The sequence below is a fragment of the Mustela lutreola genome, chromosome 16, assembly GCF_030435805.1.
Source record: "Mustela lutreola isolate mMusLut2 chromosome 16, mMusLut2.pri, whole genome shotgun sequence".
NCBI lineage: Eukaryota > Metazoa > Chordata > Mammalia > Carnivora > Mustelidae > Mustela > Mustela lutreola.
Genome location: NC_081305.1, coordinates 45,335,256 through 45,358,940, shown reverse-complemented (window position 1 = coordinate 45,358,940; position 23,685 = coordinate 45,335,256). Strand labels below are relative to the sequence as shown.

At 52.7% G+C, this 23,685-nt stretch overlaps 1 protein-coding gene across 2 annotated transcripts in view; it reads right to left on the bottom strand.

The window, feature by feature from the left end:
- Window positions 1-19,934, bottom strand: part of PAK4 (p21 (RAC1) activated kinase 4) — a 41,990-nt gene extending 22,056 nt beyond the window's left edge. Inside the window, exon 1 of one of the 2 annotated variants that reach the window (XM_059151901.1) lies at window positions 19,775-19,934. The gene's annotated coding sequence lies outside the window, so the exon portion shown is untranslated. The remainder of the gene's footprint in view (window positions 1-19,774) is intronic. The other variant, XM_059151903.1, reaches the window with a different exon arrangement.
- Window positions 19,935-23,685: the final 3,751 nt, after the last annotated feature.

The window sequence follows — 23,685 nt, the reverse complement described above, 5'->3', positions numbered from 1 at the left end:
ATACTGTTTGGGGCTGCCAAGGGGAAGCGCAAGGCAGTGGGGTCCTCTAGAGTCGGGGGGGGGGGGAGTTTGGAGGGGCTGGCACCCCCTGCTTCTTCACCTTGGGGAAGGTGGCTACGTGGGTTTTCTCTCTAGAGTAACCAGTCATGCTGCACATTATGCTTTATACTCAAAGTGCATGCTAACAGTTTAAAATTACAATGTTAAAGAAAAAAGTATCTACGTCTTAGTGATTTTCCAAGCCTACTCCATCTCTGAAAGCGCTTGTTGGTGCTGCTTGAGCAGCGGCGTGGAGGGGCCACTGTGCCTGGAGCGGGTCCCCACAGGGCCAGCTAGGTGGTTTCCAGCCTTGTGCTCTCACAAATGGCATGGCCATGACACCTGTGCACAGATGTTACCTCACAGGTGGGCCAGCACAGCCACGGGCCCAGAAATGGCCTTGCTGGGGCCAGGATCGTGACTGCCAAGCTGCCCAAGTGAGGGCTGCCTGCCCCCACCCCTCCACCCCCAGCCCCTTGGCCTCCCTGCCCAGGACGTCCTTGCCTGCCAAGTGTCTCCACAAAGCCGAGTTTCCTCCAGGGGCCAGGGAGACCTTTGCAAAATCCAACTGATGTCCCTCTCCTGCTGAAACCCTACCAGGGCCCGCACAGCTAAAGCCATCTCCTCTCCAGGGACCCCCACTCCCCAAGTTCTCCCTGCCTCTCCGGGCTCATTTCGTCACCTTCCCTTCCCTGGGTTCTGGATGCCCGTGGCATGTAACCTTCTCCTACCACACCCCACCCATACTGTCCACAGAAACTCCAATGTTTGGCCACCAAATGCCCCCAGGGCGGGGGGTGCAGCTCTGTCCCTGCCTGGCGGGGCCTCTCGTCAAGGATCGCACCAATGAAGTGTGAAATCCCAGCAGAGAAGGGCTCGCTGGAGGGACGAGGGTGTGGGGGATCAAGGCCAGAGAGGGGCAGGAGCCAGCAAAGGGGCTGAGGACATGCCTGCACTTGGAAACAGAACTCTGGCTGTCCTGTCCGCAGAGGATCAGATCAAGGTGGCTTGAGTGGGTGCAGGGACAAATGACAGGAGGCAGCACTGCTCCCCGCAAATGATGAAGGCGGCCAGGATGGCAGGACAGAGAGGGAGGTAGGGGACAGACCAGAGGTCTTTGCCAAGAAAAGCAACACTTGATGAATCAGATATGGGGGCTGAGGACAAGGCGGGTGACCCTGAAACCGGGTAAACCTACGGCACCACCTGCCACACGAGGGAGCCTGCGAGGAACTCCAAAAGCCAGGCCCCCGGGCCCTAGAACAGCTCGGTTCAGGAACAGAAGGTGGAGGTGTCACCTGCCTCCCCTCCCCCAGCCACAGTAATGACACAGTGTGGATAAACCCGCGGGTCAATGAGCAGAAGAGAGAGCCCACAGACCCCCACAGATATACGCGCTGGTTTTAAAAACACTGATTTTTCTTCTTTCTTAAAACATACAGAATATTTATCATCTTAACCATCGGTAAAGGGCCTAATTCGGCGGCACAGCCGCGGGTTCATGCACATCACCGTTTACACCCAGGACTTTTTTTCAGCATCCCCGACAAAAACCCTGCAGCCACTGAACAATGACTCCCCATTCCCTCCTGCTCCCAGCAACCCCCTCTCCCCCGCCCCAACCTCTGTTCTCCCGACTCTGTGCACTTCCCTATTCTAGCTATTTCACGTAAGTGAGGGCTTACGAATCTCTCTCCTCTGTCTGGCTTATTTCACCAGGCATAACGTTGTCAAGGTCCACCCCATATTGTAGCGTTTTTTCAAAAGCCCATTCATTTCTGGGGCTGAATGATGCTCCGCCGTGTCTGTCACATCCCATCTGTTGACAGACACTGGGTTCCTTCCACCTCTTAGCTAGTGAATAACGCAACACGAACGCCGGTACAAGGGTCTGTTCAGGTCTCTGTATTCAATGCGTCTGGAGGTACACCCGGGAGGAGGACTGCTAGGTAATCGGGTAGTTCTGTATTGAACTGTTTGAACAACTACCAGCCTGTTTTCCACGGCGGCTTCACCGGCTTAGGTGTCCGCCCACGATGTAGAAGGCTGCCAGCAATATCTGTGATTTTCCCTTTTTGGGGGAACAGCCATCCTGGTAGGTATGAAGTGGTATCTCATTGTGGTAACTTACTTTCGTCCAAAAAAGAAAAAAGAAAAAAAAAGGTATCAGCAACTGGATGGAGGAAGGAGCGTTTTTCAGAGTCCTGGAAGCATGGATATCCACATTCCCCCAAACAGACCCTGACCTTAAACGGCACACTTTGTACCAACGTGAACTTATAATGGAGGCACAGAATCAAATACAGAACTAAAAAATCTTCTGAAAGCAACCAACCAAACCAACCGTCCAGGTCTAAGGCTAGGCATGGAGTTGTTCAACTTGATACCAAAAGATCCATAAAAGGAAAAATTAGTAATGCAGGCCTCATCAAAATTAAATTTTTTTTGCTCTGCAGAAGTCCACGAGAAGAGGGGGGAAAAAAGCGCTATGGATTGGGGAAACAATATTTGCAAACTTATCTGACAAAGGACTAGTATCTGGAAGAGAGAAGGAACTCTTAAAATTCCATAGTAAAAACCCCTAAAAATCCAGGTAGAAAACAGGCAGAAGACATGAGGAGGCATTTCACAAAGATGACGCCCAGATGGCAGAAGGGCCCATGAAAGGATGGAAGGCACCACAGGCCATGAGAAACACAGAAGTTGAAGCCACGATAAGTTATCATTACATGCCCAGTCGAACAGCTTAAAATCAAAAACACTGGCAACACCAAATGCTGGTGATGGTGCAGGGAAACTGGCTCATCTGCATGCTGCTGCGGGGGATGAAAAATGGTACAACTAAATGGTCTGGCAATTTCTCTACACCAGCAACTGCATTTCTGGTTATTCGTCTCAGAGAAACAAAAAGCTATATTCGCACAAACAACCTGTACGCAACTGTTTATGGTGGCTTTATCTGCTTCGCCCCCCACAGGGAGCTAGCCCAGATGTCCTTCAACTGGTGAATGGTTAGACTGTGGTACGTCTATACCACGGAATACTACTCAGCAAGAAAAAGGACTGACTATTGAATTGGGCAATGACCTGGATGAAATCTCCAGACAATGAAGCTGAGTTAAAAAAAAAAAAAAAAAAAAAAGCCTCCATTTTATACCATTTTTTAAAAATGTTAAGCTTTTTATGCTTTATATCTTAAATTCTCCTTATTGTTATAGTTCTTCACATTATGGTTGTGAAAACTGTTCCATAACACATCATATTCTTGAAATGCAGGATTATGAAAATGGGGAGTGGTTGCCAGGAGTCAGGGACATGCCAGGAAGGGGACGTGGCTATAAAAAGGCATTGGGAAGGATCCTTGTGATGGAATGTTCTGTCTCTTGACTATATCAATGTCATTATCCTAGTTGCAAGATGTTGCAAGATGTTACCATGGGGGAAACAGGGGCGTTCTGTGTTATTTCTTAAAACTGCCAGCAAATCTACAGTTATCTTGAAATAAAAACTTTCACTTAAAATAGTAGTGATTTATGAAATACGCCAGACCCTTTCCCACCTTTTAGCCTTTGAATACTCTATTCACTCTCCCTGGAACACTATTCCACACACTAACTCTTGCTCCTCTTTCTGCCCTGGGCTCAGTTGTCTCCTCTTCCAGGAAGGCTTCCCTGATTTCTGAGGCCCAGTCCTCTGGGCTTCCTCCATCACAGCTGTGACAGGGGTCTGTGCTCCCCCTGAGGTCGCTCTGGGCTGTCATGACTGGTGCTGTGTCTGTCTGTCTCCATCACTGGACCGCAAGTTCCATGAGGGAAGACCAGGCTGACAGGCCACCAGCCCTTTGCCAGGACAGGGCTGGATGCAGAGGAACGAACGAGTGAATGGCAGTAAGGACGGTAATACCCACAGCTAGCACTCATGATGAGGTTTCTAAGTGCCACTCTCTTCTAAGTGTTCTACATGAATGAAATAACCTTTATACAATCCCATTTATCATGGGGAAACTGAGGCCCACAGCAGGAAGCCACCACATGCCAAAGGTCACCCAGCTAGTAGGTGGCAGAGCCAGGAAGCAGACCCAGGCCTCTACATACAGAGCCTTTGCAAGTGCTCTCCATCCCGGAGGGCCTCTCCATGAAAGGCTGGACAAGCCTGGCTAAGAGGGGAAGCAGAGGGGTCCAGGGTGCAGGCCAGAAAGAAATCATCTGGTCCCCAGCCCCCATCCATTCCCATGTGGAGGGACAGGCAGACCCAGGATGATACCAGAGCCCCCTTTATCCCTTACAGGTGCTCAGGGGAGGACCCCTTATGTATCAAGGGCCTGTGACTGAATCCCTTTTGGCGACTGGGGAAGCTAGTAGTACCCTATACCAGGCAGAAAATGCCCATTGTCACATGAGGCGATGGTTTCAACCCCCCAGAGCGCCCTCCTGACGCCCCACCAGGGCTAGGCTGCTTTCATCTGGCTGCTGGGTGGATGTGGTTCTGACCCACGCTGGGGAACATTCCCAAGGGCACAGGACTTCTGGCTCCGTTATCCACCTGGAGAAACCTTGAGAGAAAAACAGAGCGAGTGACAGCCAAGTGCTCATGGTCTGGTACCATCAAAAGCGGAGAAACGTGGGAGCTGGTTTAGGGAAGTGCAGGGGCGGGGGGAGGCACTCACACCTGCAGATGGGCACCGAGGGCTCTAACCAGGGCAGGAGTGTTTTCTTCCACCGCTGGGCAGAGTGCATAAGGAGGGATTCGAAACTGGTCACAGCCTCTAAGGTGGGGTCCGTCAGGTGACTCTCTGTCCCCCTGGGGGCACTGGACATTTCTCATGAGTCACCAAAACAGAGGCAATGATTAAAAGGAAAAAAGGGGGCGCTGAATTTATTTGCCAAGGCTGGAAAGAGCACATGAAGTAGAGGGCTTTTGAGGTGCTGGTGATGCCTGTCTTCTTGATCTGGGTGGTTGTTAGATGGGTATATGCTTGATCGTGATACTCATTCATGAAATTCAACGGGGAGTTACATACATTCTGCACATGTGTCCTACTTGACACTTGTAGCAAACACTGGGGGCAGCGGTTCTGACAGCTGGGAGCTTTGTCTCTATACGCATGTACCTTCAGTCTCTCTTTTGAGCCCTATCTCTCAGCACACACACACACACACACACACGCACACATGCACAGCTGAGAGCCACGAACTGCTACCACCATCAGAACAGCAGTCCTCTTTGGACGCGCACAGCTCTCGGCCTGTCTCCTACCAGGGAGACAGAGGCCTGGAAGCAGGCAGCCCTGAAGCCCTCCGACATGGCCACAGCCCCATGCCTCTCCACATCCTGGGCACTCCTGTGGGAACCACACTCCTCAAGGAGCCTGTCTGGCCATAGGAACATACCCATCCATGGTGTCCCTGCCCTGACCGGTTCCAGGGCCCCAGCAGCCCACCATACAGAGTGGAAGGAGTTATTTAAGATTTAAAGTGTCCCCACGGCAGGGGCGGCCCCTGGCTGGCTCGGCTGGGGCCAGACGCTGGAGACATAGGATGGTGGGAAGACCAGCTACAGTGTTTCCTGAGGGCAACCGTGCTGGTGCCAAACAAGGCAGCGAGCAGGGGGCTGTGAACAACCCCATGTGGCAGGGGAGGAGACCAAGGCTCAGCGAGGGCAGGTGCCGGCCCCAGAACACAGAGTGTGTACTGGAGCCAGGAGTCCGTGGTAGGTCGGACCTGGGCCCAAGTCCGCTCACTTAACCATGTTCCTGTCTCGCTTGTCCACACGCTCCAGGACTGTATTCTGCACTCGCTGTGTGCCAGGCATGGTTTTAGACACCAGGGACAGATCAGTAAAGGAGACAGTGGCTCCTTCTCAGAGCTGACATTCCCGTGGGGGAGATGAGACAATACACAAGTCAACAGAAGAGTGTGCAACCAGAGGGAGAGGACAGAGAGCACTGGAAAGGCCCCAAGGGGCGTGATGCTGGAGTCAGACCAGAGGGCCATGAGGAAGCCGAGTGGTGAGCCAGGGAAGCACGATCAGGGCAGAGGGAAGGGCCACCACAAAGGCCCAAGGACTGAAGCAGGCCCGACACGTGCCAGAATGTGCAAGCAGCCAGCGTGGCCAGGAGGGAGGCTAGGAGGGGAAAGTGGTGGAGCTGAGGTCAAAAGAGGCCTGTGCTAAATGTGGAGGAACAGCGCGCGCCACTCATCACGCCCTTTTCTGTCCGGTCTCCATCTGCTGGAGTCCTGACCACAGCCCTCCCAGGGAGGTGCTGCCCCCATCACTGTACAGAGGGGGAAGTGGGTGGGGCAGGGGAAAGCTCCCTAGGGCGGCTCTGCTGGCCAAAGACATAGCCCGGGCAGGAGAGCAGCTCTGTCCTGCAGGATAACTACCAGGCCAGCTGAAGTGGCTGGAGTCAAGGATGGGGTGGCTGGGGGGGTGGGGGGGCTCATGGCTGAGGGCCCACAATCCCAACAAAGCAGGAGCCCAAAGCCATGTACTCCTATGACAGACAGTTCTTGGAAGCTGGAGGCTGACACTCTACCCATGCCTCCTGGGCACCCCCCCCCAGTTCCCAACCCTCGGTCCTCAAGCCCCTGCTGCTCAGTCTGGTACCAGTCTGATCGTAAGCAAGGGAAGCATTTTTCCCCATCTACTGAATTTTTTAAATTTAATGGAATTTACTTCATTTATTATTATTATTACTATTTATTACTTTATTTATCTTACTTTACATTTTACTTATTTATTTATTTTTTCCCAGTAATCTCTACACCCCATGTGGGGCTTGAACTCACAACCTCAAGAGCAAGAGTCGCACGCTTCACCAACAGAGCCAGCCAGGCTCCACCTACATTTATTTCAAAAGTGACCCAGATACTAATGTTGTCCTGAGGTTCATACACACAGCACCACCCATAAAAGAAACAGCACCTGAATATGATTGAGCTTCCAGACCTGAGTCCCTGTTTATAGGAAACACAGAGGACAGAGGAACAAGTTGAATGACACCACAAGGATTCACTGCCTGGGCCCTGACCGTGGAAAAGTCAAGGAGACAAAGTATGAGGGTCTTTGGTGGACATACAAGGCGAACAGCAAGCACACAGAAAAACAGACACAAGAAATCCTACAGAAGACTTATGGGACCCATCAACCAGAAACACCCCGCACAGACCTTGTCTAGATTCCAAAACAAAAAAGCACGCTGAAAAAGGATGATAAGACAACTGGGGAAACTGACGATCTTAAGGAATCACTAGTTCTTTTTTTCCCGAGACAAAAGTATTGTGGAGTTTGTTTTCTTAGACTTTAATCTCTTACAGAAGAAAAATCTGAAAAATTCATGGCTCAAGTACGTGATGTATGGGAATTGTTCTGAAATAATCAGGGAGGTGGGGCTTGGGTTACAGACGAAAAAGCCTGATTATCAGTGCTGACTGTGGGACACTGGGGACAGCGATGGGGATGGGGACAGGGACACGGATGTGGGGAAGGCATGAGACATTCTCCCAAGAATGTATGAACACTTCCATTTATACGAACGTTTTCAACATTTCGTAAAAGGAAATGTGACCTAATTCTAACAGCGAAGAGTTATGGATCACTCACAGGGTGAATTTTGGTTACTGAATCCGAACACAGGTCCTGCCTCTAATAACGAACAGTGATCACAGTCAAGGTGACGATAATGACATAATGATGGCAATACTGTGCTGAGCGTCACACACGCCACTGACTCACTCATTCCTCCCAGCAACCCCGGGAGGCGGCAGGAACCCGTGGGAACCAATGCTGAGAAATGTGGGGCCCCAGGCCTGGCCCGAGGTCAGAGAAGGTGCTCTGTCAGGGTTGGAGAGGCCCCGATGGGCAGCCTTTGTCCCCGAGCGTGTGTGGGAGAGGAGGCCAGTGAACCCTGCGAGCAGGGACGACCAGAAGCCCCGGCCTCACTCCCCCTCGTTCCCACAGTATCGGCTCCAGCAATGCAATATTCACATCTCAGCGTGCGCCTCCGCCAAGATTAAACCCTCGGCCACCCCACGGGAGCCTGAGATGGTGACCGTTCACAGATGATGCCAACAGACTTTTGGGCCCACGGAAGGATCTTGGGTCACAGGATCTGTCATGTCAGGGTCTGCCTGCGTGGACAGTCCTCCCTCGAGGTCGCAAAGTTGGCCCCTGTGCCCCCAAATGTCAGCGGGAGGTATGCCCCCGCCTCCACTCCAGGTGCCAGGAGAAGCAAGAGAGGCTGGCAAGGTGACACCAGCATCCTTCCCACCCCCTCCCCACCCCTCACCCCCTGTCCTGGGGTCTGTGGGAACCATCCCCTTCTGTGGCTACAGCAGGATCCCGGCTAACAGGGGAAGTGGGGCGGGGGCGGGGGGAGCAGGAGAGAAGCAGAAGCTGAGGGCAGGGGAAAAAGGGAGAGAAACAAAAGGCAGAGACATGGAGAGAGAGAGGAGGAGAGGAGGGAGACAGAGAAGGCGGCCCACTGGGAACCTGGAGGACCCAGGCAGACAGGACAGCGGCAGAGGCTGCGTGGCCCCTGGAAGCTTCTGGGCCCCAGCTGCCTTGTCTGCAATGCCACCATGTGCTTGTGGGGGTGATGTGGCTCCGTCACACTATGTCAGAAGTACCCCTCAAAAAGTACCCCAAACGTTGTGAAAGTGAACACATATGCTGGTTTTGGAGGCCAGGGGCTCTCATCCCAGCTAGTCACACAGGATGCCTTAAAAAAAAAAACCCAAAAAACCCAAAACCCCTGATCAATGCTCAGGCCCCACAGCCAGAGACTAGGCTTCAAATGTGTAGGCTTGGGGTTCTGTATGGTGGTCCCCACCACGGGGAGGGGCAGGGGCCCCTCTGCCTGCCTACCCTCCCCCACCTCGGGCCACCAGGAGTCTGGGGCTGCTGAGGAATCCAAGGAATGAAGCCTGGGCCTGGCACAGCCATCTCTGGGTCCCCTCCCCCTTCACAAATTCCCAGGAGCCCATCCTGTGTCTGGTCCAGGCAGAAGCCTCCCCTGGGAAGGCATCAGCTGGCTGAGGTCTCCCAGTCCTAAATCCCCACTCCTAGCCTTTTCCTCCAAGTGCCAGCCAGTCCTGAACCCCTTCTCCTTTTGGGTCCCCTCCACCTTAAATGCTGGACCACAGGGCCCTGCCCAGGGGTCCCCTTCACTGAATGCTTATCAGTGGTGGAGTGAGTGACCCTGCCAGCCCACAAGGAGCCCGCAGAGCTTACCACCTGCTCCGGTGGGCAGGGATGACCCAAGAAGGCTTCTCAGAGGAGGTGACCCTTAGGATCAAGACGCAAACATGAGAGAAGAACACTTAACGAAGGTCAGCGAGGCTAAAGTGCAAACAGACCACCGGGACAGGGCCGAGTCTCGCAGGGGAGGGACCAGGTTTGGGTCCTCTCCCCAGGCAGTGGGGAATATGGGAGGATTTCAAGCAGAGAAGGGGCCCCCACCCCACATGTGCTGACTCTGGACACACATGCTGCCCTCCACCCTTCCTCTTTCACGGGGATGGAGAACACCAGCTGGCCCACTGAAAAGTGCCGGGGATCCCCAGGTCCTGCCACCCCCGCGGGGTAGGGCCTGGCCCTGGCTCCTCCCTGCCACGCTGTGGGGAGACCCCACCAGAGTTGCTTCCCGCAGCCCTGAGCCTGTTCCCCGATAATTAAACCGTAAGCTGATTAGTCAAGGAAAACCTTTAATTAGCCCTTGAAATCATTCAGGAAAATTACAACCTCCTCTCCGGGCACCCTGCCCACCCTCTGTCAGGGACTAGGAGTGGTGCCAAGGAGGAAGCAGAGTTGGGGGGGGAGGGTGGGGGGCTCCTGCCCCTCATGTGAGCCTTACCCGGCAAAGGCAACCCAGGGAGCAAGGCGACTCGTGAGAAGAGAAGGCACAGAATCCACGCCGGCCTCGTCACAAACTACCTCAGAATAAAGCCACTAAGCCACCAACAAGTGGGCAAGGACGATGCTGGAAAAGTGTGGCACTCTCCTGAGACATCAGAGAAGACAAATAAATGGAGAGATGGACCATGTCCATCGACCGGGACACCATGTCCATCAACTGGGAGACTCAGTGTTGCTCTGGGCACATGACGAGATACATGTCTAATGTTGAAGTAGAACTGAAAGAGCCAAGAATGGCCGGGACACTCAGGAAGAAGAACAATCAGGAGTGTTTGCTCTCCCCAAGATCAAAGCTTCGTTTCAAGGACAGAAGCGAGAGCGGGGTGGTACGTGAACATACCCGAAGAGAAAGAGAAACCGACGGGGCATCCAGCACCAGAACCACTTACACAGACATGAGATCTATGATAAGGGTAGCCATGGAGAAAAGTCAGTCTGTTTTCATTACATGGTCCTTGGATGACTGGGGATCCAGGTGACAAATATGAAATTGGATGCCTACCTCACACCACACACACATACATACACACACACACACACACACACACACTATTCTAGAACAAAGAAAGGTGAGAGGCAGAATTATAAACCTCTACAGGATATGAGTGATATATTTGACCACATTAAAATTAAGTGCTTCTATTCATCAAAAGCCACCATAAAGGAACTGAAAAGACGAGCAGCAGACAGGGAGAATGACAGCAGCTTCGAAACAAAGGCTCTCACGCAGAACCTAGGATTTAACTCAAAGTAACAAGTAAAAATGCAAACAGCCCAATGGGAAATAGGCAAGTGACTTGAACGGGCTCTCATCTTCGGGAGGAGCTCCAGATGTTCCAGGAAGATGGGAAAAGCTGCTCCACATGACAGTGACCACCTGGCCACCAGCGAAATACAAATGGCATCCTGAGGACATCTGGCCAGATCTGCTCTCACCAGGCCCAGGCTAGCACTCACCACTCACCACGGGTGCTACCGTTCCCTGTCTGTGAAATGGGCTGAATGCTCAGAGCCCCCTTCTGGGATCCCAGGTGGGACTGGGCAGACACAGGGGAGTGCTATGTGGGGCACTGGGCCTGGCAAGATACAAACCTTCCATTAGTTTTCCCTACTAATCAGCCTAAGGAATAATCACTCCCCAGACCCAAGGTCATTTCAGGTCTTCCCCTTCCTCGGAGCAGGGATGCCCCAGAAGGCCGAGAGTCCAGGAGACAGACACCAAATGGGTAGCAACTGGATCTGTTTACCCACCAACCGCTGTGTCCCCAGAGGCCACGAAGGGCCAGGCACTCCGGAGTGTGCAGAGGAGAAAAACGAAAACAATCATGTTCATGTTTATACCGCAGGCCCTGGTGTAAGTATGTTAGGAGCAGAGCTTTAGAGATGCCCTAGAACACCGGAGTGGCCTCGATTCTAGAGAAGGACAAGCAAGACGTGGAGAGGCCCCAAGCGGCTGTCTGCGTTCAAATCCAGACCACAGAACCACAGCGTCGAGGACGATGCTAGCTACCCTTCAGTTCTGCAGAGGCCCCTGCACTCTCCCCTCCTCTCCCTCAGCCAACTCCTGCTTACCCTTCCAGTGGCATTCCTCCTCACTCAGGGCAGGTCCCCTACCATGCACCATGGCAGCGACACTCAGGGCTTTTACGGGCTCATTCATACCCCCTCCCCGTCACGTTCAGTCTGCCAGTGTTTATTGGGCTACCCTGGAGCATATAGATCAAGCTGAGGTTATAGCAAGGGACACAGTAAGGGCCCCCCCTACCCACCACCCCATGGAGCCAAGTTATGAGGGGCAGGGATGACAAGAAGCCAACTGACCCACAAATTGACACATAATGTAAGTAGCAATGGTAAGAGCCACAAAGAAAATCAAGTCTGGGAAGGTGGAAAGCGGAGAGTGACCAGTCCCAGACCAGGTAGCATGAACCAAAGGCCCTGAGGCAGGCCCCAGCCTGGAATGTTCCAAGAACAGCATGGCAGGAGAGGAGGGGAAGCTGGCAGGAAAGCTGGGCCAGGATCTCATGACCCATCCCTGAGGGAGATGAAGCAACAGGAGGGTCCCAGCAGTGCAGCAATGCGATCTGACCCCAGCTCCCTCTGGCTTCATGAGAGGACAGACTGCAGGCTGGGGTGAGGGGGAAGGCAACCGGGGCGGGGGGTGGTGAGTGGGGAGACAGTCCAGGCTGGACAGACAGGAGGCTGGCTTAAGCAGTGGCTGCCACCAGAGGAGCTCTGTAGGTAGAGCAGGTGGCTTTCCTGACATGGTGGCTGTGAAGGAAGAGGACAGGAGGAGTCAGGATGCCACGGGACTGCTGGCCCCACCGAGAGGATGGATGGTGCCTGTTAATGAGAAAGGGTCACCAGCAGTGGGGGAGATGGGGGCTTGGGAGTCCGGCTCATTTTACCTATATGCATGTGGATCTGGGAGCAGGGTCTCGGTCTCCTGCCTGATAGAGCTCACAGAAGGGCACCTGTGTGCCCCACCCCGGCTTCCCTGGAGAAATGTATGCATACACGGCCAGGACATTCAAGGACACTGACACCCACACAGCAGGAGACAGAGATCAGCTCTGGGTTGTTTTCACACTAGAAGAGTACACAGCAACAAGGGGGGACAGACTACGGACACCCTCGGCCATGTGGTTGGACCCCACAGACCAGGGATCAAAGAAGACAGCCATTTCTGTGAAGTTCAAAAGCAGGCAAGGTGGTATTCTGTAAACCAAGGATGGACGCCTGGCAAGGACTCTCCAGAAAGGCAGGGACACAGTGACCCCCAAGGTCAGGGTCATGATCACTACTGGGGCCAAGATCAAGAGGGTGGTGGGGTGGGGGGGAATGCAACTCCCAGGGTGCATGCAGTGTTTGCTTTTCCCCTAAGCGGGGCGAGTGTTTGTTCAGCCCACACTGATGTTAAACCAACAAGTGCACTTAGGCCCATTTCTGGAGGTACGTTACACTCCGCAGTTAATAAAGGTTTAAAAGTAGAAGAATCATCAGTGTACACAACCATATATACACAATAGGGCATCTCAGAGTCAGATCATCTGGGGGGAGGCTGCCCATGGAAGATTCACAAGAGGACTAAGCTGTGGACGCTCTAGTGGGCCACAGAGGAGGGGAACCTAGGGAGAGAGGAGGCACAAGTGCCTGGGGTCCACCCTGGGGGAGATATGCTGAACAGCCCTGCCTTCCCACATGTCCTACTTTCTCCCTCTACTTCACAAGGCAGGACAGAGAGGGGAGTGAGGAGAGGGGAGGGCTGGAGGCAAGCAGGAGGAGGGCCCTTCCCATCCTGTAGGAGTGGCTGAAACCAGCCTGGGGAAGCCTGCTGGAAGCACAATGCTCCTTTATCCGGAGTTTCCAGGGCCAGGCAGGCCACCTGGGGTTGGGGGCAGGGAGGGCTTTCGAGGGAGCTCTCTGTCCTGGGACCCAGCCCTGACACCCCCACCTGTCAGGTGCTCCCCACCAAAGCCTGGAAGGAAGACAATGGGGCGAGGTGGGGAGGGAGAGCCTTCTAATTCCTCAGGCTAGTTTGGGAGTGGCAGAGGGAATGACCCCAGGCAAGACACCCAGGGTTGCAATCTGCCCCTCTCCCTGCACGAAAGAGGAATCATAGTAACACCTACATTCTGGGGTGCTGGAGGATGCGATCAGTTAGCTCACAGGAGGTGGCCTGTTAAATGCTACGACACAGAATAAGGCAGTGTCAGCACTTACTATGCATTTTGCCTGAAGATGATGCCATATAGCCTCAAAGCCACCCTGAGGAGGCACCATTAGCATCTCCATCCTGTGGATGAGGACTCCAGAGCACAGAGCAGTGACGTGACTGGTCTGGAGCCACACAGCTGGCTGGCCCCAGAGCCCAATGCAAGGCCTCCACGGTGTCACACAGGTTAGGAACCCCAGGCTGGAGCCCTGCAGGCCTGGGTCCCAGGCCTGGATCTGCCCCTTATTGCCTGAGGGGCTTCCAGCCCGTTCCCTGGTTTCCCCTTCTTGGGGCAAGTACAAATCCCACAGATGGCCAGCTCAGGGGAAAGGAAGCCCAGGGGGCTTTCCACACCACAAAGCTGCTCCACTTCCCCACTGGGAGAACCTTACGTGGCCAGCAAAGGCGAAGGCTCAAATATGGGAAGTTGGGCTCCATCTGGGTAGAAACAAAAGGAGGCAGAGCGTGGGGACAAACAAAAGAGAGGCCAGGAACAATGGCTGTCTTGGGGAAGGGATGTCCTTGTCGCTGGATACTACCCTTCTGTGCTGTGCGCAATTATCATTTAGGGGACTAGGTAATGCATGCACACAGAGCAAAAATGTGCCTTCTTGAAACGAAAATGCTGGGAAAGAGAAATGAGGTTAATAACACCTTCTCCTCAGGGTCTCTGGGCAGAGCCGCCGAGCTGATGCTCACAGGGCACACAGCCCACGCCTGGCAGGCCGTGAGCCACGGGTGAGTACAGTATCACTAGAGGCTGGGAGCTGGCGAAGGGGAGGTTGCAGCCCAGGGGGGATATGGCACGAGAAAATGGAAATTGTTAAAATTGTTGAATTATTAAATTGTTACCACAAGCTTACTGTGTGCCAGGCGACTCGGGGAGCTCTTCCCTGCACAATCTAAGATCCTCTGGACGGCCCATTTAACAGGTGAGGAATGTGAACCCACGGAGGCTCTGGTTCCACCCCATGGACCCCAGCTAGTGGGTTGGGGACATGAGTGGGCTGCGTGGCCCCTGCAGAGAATTCACCACTGCCCCTGAGGATGGCAGCAGCACCCAGGGAAAGGCAGGGCAGGACTAGAGGGCCCTGGAAGACAGGCTGCTGTGAGTGGTGGCTTCCGTCACATCTGCCATCGCCGGCTCCCCCTGGGACCTGGGAAAGCTCCCCTCTGACCCTTCTTGCCCGCCCCCCCCAACACCTTCCTCTGGGCCCAGGCATCTGGCAGAAAACAAGCCCCAGCCCTGGAAAGGGTGGTGGGGGCGGGAAGGGTCCCATTTCCCCCGCTGTGACTTGGAAGGAGACTGTTTCCTGCTGGCAGCATCTGTGGCCTCCTGGCTCGGGTGATGGGACAAACAGCTGCTGGGGACACCCCGACCGGCGTCTGGCCAGGAAGTCTGGTTTACTGTGAGCCAGCCGGACAAGGAGGGGTGAGGCTGTGGAGAAGAAAGTGAAGGGGCTGTTGGGGGGGGGGCACCCAAGGGAGGGAGGGACCCAGCGCCCAGAAACACCCCAGGTTGACCAGACCTCCAAGGAGCTTCTGTCTAAAAGAGGAGCCTGGGTCAGAACCAACTGGACAGGAAGTGGCCTTGTCTTATCCAAACCATTTCCAAATCACTGGGGGGCAGCCACCACAGACGGTGACTCTAGAATCCGAAAGCCTGGAGTTTAAGTCCTACCTCTCCTGCTCGCCTGCTTTGTAACCTTAGACGCGTCACATACCTGTGGGTCTCAGTTTTCTCATCTCTGAAATGGGGATAACAACAGTACCCACCTTGTAGGTTGTTGCGGAGATCAAATGGGTTAATACAGGTAAAGCTGGGGCGCCTGGGTGGCTCAGCTGGTTAAGCGTCCCACTCCTGATTGTGGCTGAGGTCATGATCTCAGGGTTGTGAGGTCAAGCCCCATTGCTGGGCTCTGCACTGGGCATGGAGCCTGCTTAAGATGCTCTCTCTCCTGCCCCTCACCACCATGTACACGCGTGCATGCTCTCTCTCAAATAAAAATAATAAAATCCTAAAAAAAAATCTATAGGTTAAGACCTCACAATCTTGGCAGCACACAGATCCGTTTTCCATCACTGCCCCCGTCATCCTATCCACCTTCGTCTCCTGCTTGGACCGCTGGAGCAGCCTCCCTATGGGTCTCCCTGCTGCTGCCCCCATGATCTGCTCTCCACATGGCAACATGGGTGATCCTTATGAAAAGGAAACTAGATGTTGCTGAAAGCCTTCCAGTGATTCCCCATTATACACGGAACACAATCCACGCTCCTTACCTCAGCCTATCAGCCTTTGGCCTATCTGCCACATCTTCCCCACCTTCCCAACCTCGCTGCCTACTCTGCCACATGGGCCTCCTTGATAGTACTTGACCATCCCAAGCTCAATTGGACCTCAGGACCTTTGCACTTCCCACCTTGCACTGCTCTATTCTTTCCACCTCCTTTTCTTAGGCCTGGCTCACTGCTGGGCTGTCATTGTCTCAGGACGGGTCTGTTGCCTTTGTATACTAAATCCATGCAGGCAGGGCTGGGGCTGTGTGGGTCACCCATGGGACCAGTGGTCACACACGAAAAGAGTGTAACAAGACTCTGCCCCTCCCTTTCCACATTCTACCTCCTTCCTGCCCCCTTCCTGAGGAGGTTCAAGCCCAGGCCCACCAGGGAGCTTCTGACTTGGTCAGGGGTGGGGCAGGCCTCGGTACCTACTTCAAGTCAGTACAGTTTCCTTACCCACTGTCAGCGCTGAGAGATGCCTCCGAAGGAAAGCTGGGTCAAAGCTGTGGTCACTGTCCTACATGTCCTTGAGGGCAGAAGCCTGGGTGTGGGCTCTCTGTGGGTGTCAGGTCCCCGCTAAGCCCAATACATGAACCATCTTCCCAGTCGCTCCCAGCCAGTCTGGAGGGGCCATAAGCCCACCATCTCGTGGCTGAGTAGAACACTTCAGCAAGGCCTATGGATTTGCCCCAAAGCAGGACATGGAGTGAGGGGAGCCCTGGAGCCTTCTGGGACAGCAGACTGGTACCACTGCCTAGGAGAACAATCTGGAAGGCCCGGCATGTCCACAGTGAGCCACAGGCCCAAGACAGACTCTGGCCACAGTATACAAGGAGACATGCTCTAGGATGCTCAATGTGGCCTTGTCACAGTGTCCCAATGGGAAACCACCCCAATGTCCACCAAAAGGTGACCAAATAAGTCCTATGTGGCGCAAGCACAAAAAGACATACTCACAGCAGAGACACTGAATCCTAGAGCTACACACACGTCCTCACAGAGAGAAATGCAAACTCGAATGCTGAGCGGAAAAGAGCAAGTTGTCTCCCAAGACACCGCTTCCATCAGCCATCAAACTGTCAAACAGCGGTGGTCCTGCCTGGCTGGCCCCCGAGAACCACGAACCATGTACTGAGGCCCACCCTACCCCCGACCAAGTCAGAAGCTCCCTAGAGGGCCTGGGCTGGAGCAGTTTTGAAAAGTTCTGACAGCAGCGGGGAGCCGGGACTGAGTGCTGTGGCTCTATCATCTGTGAATGAATTCAGAGGTCCAAACGGTAGGAAGACCTGCAGAGAGACAGACACACCAAATCCAAATCCAGCACCGGGGCGAGCAGGCAAGGAGCCGGGCCTTGAATGCCATCCACCCCGAGTCCCATCCTGGGCCAGATGCTGGAGGCGTGGGGCGGGGGGGGGGGGGGGGTCCTGTTCACTGAAGGCTTTACTTTTCCCCCCGATCTAAACTGTATGCTAAGGAACACAAGTGGCAAGTAAGAAAGCACTTGCCTGAGGTCCCACGGCTGGGGACAGGGCAGGGACCTGAATTCGGGTTTCCGATGGCAAAGCCGTAGCTGTGCTTATCTGCACCAAGCCCGGGATGCTGAGCAAGCTGGCACCACGAGGAGGAGGCTGGGCCGGCCTCACAGAACTGCCTGGCAGTGTGCCTACCCGGTGACCCTGCCAGAGGTGGCAGGGGGTGGTGTGGCTGCCTGGGAGCACCAGGAGGCAGGTGGAGACGGGCCCTCCTCCATCTCTGAGGTCTTCCCCAGGTGGCAGGACTAATGCCAACATAGCACAGAGCGGGGGCCAGTCTGGGGTCACTGTCATATCCATTTTGCAGAGGAAGAAATGGAGACCCAGGAAGTAAAGAAACTGGCCCATGGTCACACCGCCCGGGAGTGACGGAGCTGGGTCTGAACCAGTCCCTAGCACTGCCCCACCGATATGGGCAGCTACCCCTCAGCTCTGACTCCCCAGGCTCTCCCCACCCCCAGGCCGGGCACCCTAGGGGTCCATATGTAGCTGTGGATCACTGGCTGGGGGTCTGGTTCCAGTCTGCTCCCACCAAGGGACACCAAGAGCCCCTGGAGGCCTGGCAGCTCTGTGTCTTATCTGCTGCCGGAGTCTCAGCGCCCAGCCCAGTGTCCAACATTCAACCACCAAACACCCTCCACTGGCCTCACAGTGCTCCAGGGGGGATTCGGAGAAGAAATAACATGGAGAAATTCCTGCCATATGGGGTCAACATTCTTGGGGTGGGGGGAGGCAGACAACACATGGTGCCCTGACAAACAAGGTAAGCACAAGGGCCTGGGGAGAAAACCAGACAGGGAGATAAAGAGTGTGTGAGGGACAGTGAGAGGCAGGTGATGCTAGAAGTGCTGCACGTGGGTGACGGTGAGTATGGGGCTGGGGCCAGGGAGAGGATTCCAGGCAGAGTTAAGAGGAAGGTCAAAGACCTAGAGGGTGGCATATGCCTGCAGAGTTGAAGAACAGCAAACAGGCCGGTGGGGCTGAAACTTGAGAAGTGACAAGGAGAGCTGTAGGAAATGAGGTGGGAGCAATCTGGGACCATCAGTAGAGACTGGGGTCTTAAGTACAGAGAACACTAGGCTTTGTACTGGATCCCACTCAGGGACACCCTTCCCAGTCAGAAGCCCATCAGACTCACTTGGACTCTGGGCCACCCACAAACACCCTACTCCCATGGGTCCATGAGAACTTCTCTTCCCAGATCACACCCTTCCATGGAGCCCAAAGACAATCCATTCCAGTCCAGGGAGTGGCTCGGCCTTGCCCAAGGCCCCTGCTTCCAGGAACAGATCTTCCAGGCTACAGTGTAACAACAGGGGGTTAGAAGCTCGGGAATCCGTCAGACCCAGGTTGGAAATTGCCGGTGTTACTCTGCAGATAGACCTGAGCCTCAGTTTTCCTGTCTGTGAAGTGGGTCTACCCAGTACCCACTTCACAAACTTGTGGTATAATGAAACGAGAGCGCTGAGTGCAACGTTAGCCCTCATTAAGTATTAGCCAGAATTGTGATTATTTGAGGGGCAGTAGAGCATAGTACGTCTCTGGGACCAGAACTCGATTCTGAATCCTAACCCCACAACTTACTCATTAGATGATCCTGGACCAACCACATAAGGTTGCAATGAGGATTAAATATATGTAAAGCATTGAAATGACCTGACATAGTGATTTATCAGTGTTTGCCATTATTTCCACTATGTGTGGGAGAGGGCTCCCCTTTGCCCCGCCAGGAAGCACCCTTGATCTCTCTCTGGGGCATCCCTCCCGTCCTCCGCAGCAAAGCCTCCCGCTAAGGTTTTAACTATTGACCCCTCAAGTATAACATCTGTCAGATTGGGACCTTTGCCCCCTTTGGCCACGCCCCACATCTGATCCCTTCAAAAGGTACACCCCCACCCCCAAATCTCATGCATCTGCTCCGCTGGCTGCCGTCGGTAAACCTCCATACCACCGCCCCCACGGTTTCGAACTCTGACTCTAGGAAGTGCACCCTCCCTTCAAATAATTAATTTTGACCCCCTTTTCTGACACTCGCCCCGACCCCCTCGAACGGGCCCCACTTCAAATTTCGAACTTTGTGGTCCCCTTCGCCACGCCCCCCTTCGCTAGTTTGACCTCCGGATCTCCTCTACACCACCGTCCCCAGCAGCACTAACCTCTGACCTTTCCGAGGCGACCCTTCCCTCTGCGAGTGAACTTTGACCCCACCGACCCCGCCCCCTACTTGCGTGAACGCTCTTCCACCGCCGTCTCCCGGCCCTCCCCAATCCCCTGGCGAGACCGGTGATCCTACCGGCTCGGCGCTGCAGTCGCTCGCGGCCTAGCTGCTTGACCGGGAATTCCAAACACTCACACCGCCCTCAGCTCTCTTGCGCCGCCGCCACCGCGGCCACTGCCGCCGCCATGTTAAATCCCCAACGAACATCCGGGGCTTTCCCCCCTCGCCGCCCACCAGTCCCCATAGCAACGGGGCTGACCGGGCAGGGGGCAGGGCCCGCTCAGGGGCGGAGCTGGGCCATTGGCAGAGCCCGCTCCAGCCTCTGATTGGCGCAGATTGTCCAATCGGAGACCTTCGGGCAGAAAATGCCAAGCGGGGATTGGAAAATTTGGAAAGGGTGCGGGGGGACGCTGGCTCCCCGCCCAATCGGGTTCTTAAAGGGGAAATGACTATCCTCGTGTAGGAGTCCCACCTTACCCCAAAACGAGTTTGTGGGGTACGTGCCGCTCACCTGGCCAAATGCTTTCTTTGCATTGTCTCACTAAGTACTCACTGAAACTCTATCGTATTATCAATACCCACTTTACAGATAAAGGAACTGAGGCTCAAAGGCATGAACTAGCTGCCTCAGGATTACAGGAAGTCGAAATGAGTTTTGAACAACAGTCTGCGTCCAGGAACTTGACCTGGAACCAAGACACTATTTGATCTTAATCTTTTCTGTAAGTTTTTTAAAAAGTAATTAATTCGTTTAAAAAAAAAAAAAGGAAACAACAAAATCCATAAATGAAACCCAGACATCCTCTCCTATGATTTCACTCGCTGGGTCCCAGCTACCTTGTTCATCCAGAAAAAATATCCGGAGCTCTCCCACCTCTTAAGGTCTTTGGCTGTTCTTTCTGTCTGGGACAGACTCTTCCTTCTTGGATCCTCAGGGCTCCTCCCTTCCCTCGGGGGTTTTACTCAACTAGCACCTTATCAGTGAGTTTATTCCTTCCCACTTGAACTACAGCGGCAAACGTCCCTCTTTCAAGTTACTAACTCCGCCCACCCCTTATCGTTTTTTTCATATTTTCCTGCTCTGATCACCTTCTAACAAACTAGATGATTAGCTCATTGTAATTTGTTTTTTTGGTTGTTTCCTCTACTGAAATGTCAGCTCCATGAGAGCATGGGTTTTTGTCTGTCTTGTTCACTGTGCGTGCCCAGTGCCCTTGCACTACTGGCATGTAGATGGCCAACAAACATTTGTTGAATGGATGGTTGGGATGAGGCCTAATTCCACCTCCTCAAAGATACTGTTAAATGCTAAGTGCATCCCCACCCCCCATGCCGCTCCCCAGCACAGTGTCTAAGACATAGTAGCCATTTAATTAATGTCTGGGGAAGCAATGAATGAATGAGTGATGAGTCCTTTTTTTCCTGTACATTTACCTTCCTTTTTTGTTTTTTAACCGAGGGGCACACATTTATAAAGAATTTTACATGTTTCTAAAAACAAGGTCAGAAATCTCACCAATATCCCTGCATGTCATTTTCTTCAAGAACATTAGTTTTCACCACTGCATAGATGCCATTCTAGCAATGAACTCTAGTTTAACTACCGTTTCTTATTGACCATCTAAGCTGTGATAAACATTTTGCTATTATAAATAATACCTCCCCCTGCCCCACAAATTCAAGCAGTTAAATATTTGTGCACACCTCTAATTATTTTCTTTAAATAGATTGCCACAAATGGAACTGCTGGGTCAAAGGAAATGGGTATATGTGTACAACTTTAAGATTTAATAATAGTAACAGTTCCCATGCAGGGAGCTAAGCTGTGTAATTTTAACAAGGGCTATGATTATTCCGGCTTCGCAGAGGAAACCAAAGCTTAGAGAAGTAACTTTATTTGCTCAAGGCGCACAAGCGGATAGGGCAGAGCCTGGGCTCATCCCCAGTTTTGACTCCTAGGCAAGGCTCTCGCTAACTGCCCTCTGCTGCCTCCCAGCGGCCTGGGACGCACATTGCCCAATTGTGCTACGCAGATCCAGTTCACACTCCCCACCTTTCCGGGGAACAGGCACTTTTAAAGTATCTTCGCCAGCATTAAACGTTCTTGTTTTTGTGCTCTTTTGAAATCTGTATGCTTCACAGAGTCTTGTTGGTTTAAAAAGCAACTCCAGTAGCTGAGATGACAGCACTTTATTCAGGTCGCGGTGATGGGAGGAGGGCCAAGAGCAGCCTTTGCTGACCAAGATACCCAGGCACCCTAGGAATTGTTCTTTAGTAATTATTTTTTTTTAAAGATTTTATTTATTTATTTGACAGAGAGAGATCACAAGTAGGCAGAGAGGCAGGCAGAGAGAGAGAGAGAGGAGGAAGCAGGCTCCCTGCCGAGCAGAGAGCCCAATGCGGGACTCGATCCCAGGACCCTGAGATCATGACCTGAGCCGAAGGCAGCGGCTTAACCCACTGAGCCACCCAGGCACCCAGTAATTATTTTTTTTTAAAGATTTTATTTATCTACTTGGGGGGGGGGGGAAGAAGGTGACTCCCCACGGAGATGGGGAGCCCGATGCGGCACACCATCCAGGGTTTCTGGGATCATGACCTGAGCTGAAGGCAGTTGCTTAAGCAACGGAGCCACCCAGGCGCCCACCCCTAGGACTTGTTCTTTCTTTCTTTTTTTTTTTTTAAAGATTTTAATTATTTATTTTTCAGAGAGAGATCACAACTAGAGAGAGAGAAGGAAGCAGGCTCCCCACTGAGCAGAGAGCCCGATGCCGGCCTCCATCCCACAACCCTGAGATCATGACCTGAGCGGAAGGCAGTGGCTTAACCCACTGAACCACCAAGGCACCCAGGACTTGTTCTTAAAGGGAAAAAAAAGACAACGGTGTAAGCGTGTAGGTGAACAATACGGGTTTGAATGGCATCAGTCCTCTAATAAACAGATATTTTTCAGTAAATTCAGTACAGTACTACAAGTGTATTTTCTCTTCTCTATGATCTTTCTTTAATAACATCTTTTCTCCAGGTTACTTTATTGTAAGAATACAGTCTATAATACATATACATATGAAATATGCATTATCTACTATTTATGTTACTGGTTAGACTTCTGGTCACACAAGTCTATGAGTAGCTAAGTTTTAAGGAAATCTGGTTAGACTTCTGGTCACACAAGGCTATGAGTAGCTAAGTTTTAAGGAAATCAAAAGTTTAAAATATTTATTTATGTATTTTATTTTAGAGAGAGAGAGAGAGCTTGAGCATGGGTGGGGGCAGACAAAGAGGGAAAAAGAAAATCTCAAGAAGACTCCCCACTGGGCATGGAGCCAGAAGGTGCTAGGTCCCACAACCCTGAGACCATGACCCGAGTCTACATCAAGAATCAGGAGGCCTCAACTGACTGAGCCACCCCTCTACAACCTCATTTAATCCCCACAACCACCCCACTCACTACTGTTAGTTCCCTTCTGCAAGTGTGCAAAGAGAGAGACAGAGAGGTTAAGTAACTTCTCCAAAGTCACACAGGCAGCCTGGCTTCAAGGTCTAGGCTTCTAACCATTTCTCTTCTTTTTGAGAGAACAAATGCTTAGGAGATAGCCAATAAACACATGAATAAATAAATAATATAAGATAAGGTGATGAGCAGAGCTCGAAGTGTGTCACAGAATACAGCTATGCAGCCGTAGAGAGAATGCGAAGACACAGGACCCAGTGATCCCACTCCTAAGTATTTACTCCAGAGAAATGAAAACATATATTCTCACCATGACCTGTACAGGAATGTCCATAAAGCTTGTTTTTTATTTTTGAGGTGTGGGTGTAGGTGTGGTTTTGTTTGTTTTGTTTTTTGTGGGGGTTTTTGCTACAGCACTTTTTTTCACAATCATCAGAAGCTGGAAACAACCAAAATGTCCATCAACTAGTGAAAAGATAAATAGATAGCAGTATAAGCATTCCATGGAACACTACTTAGCATAAAAAGGAAG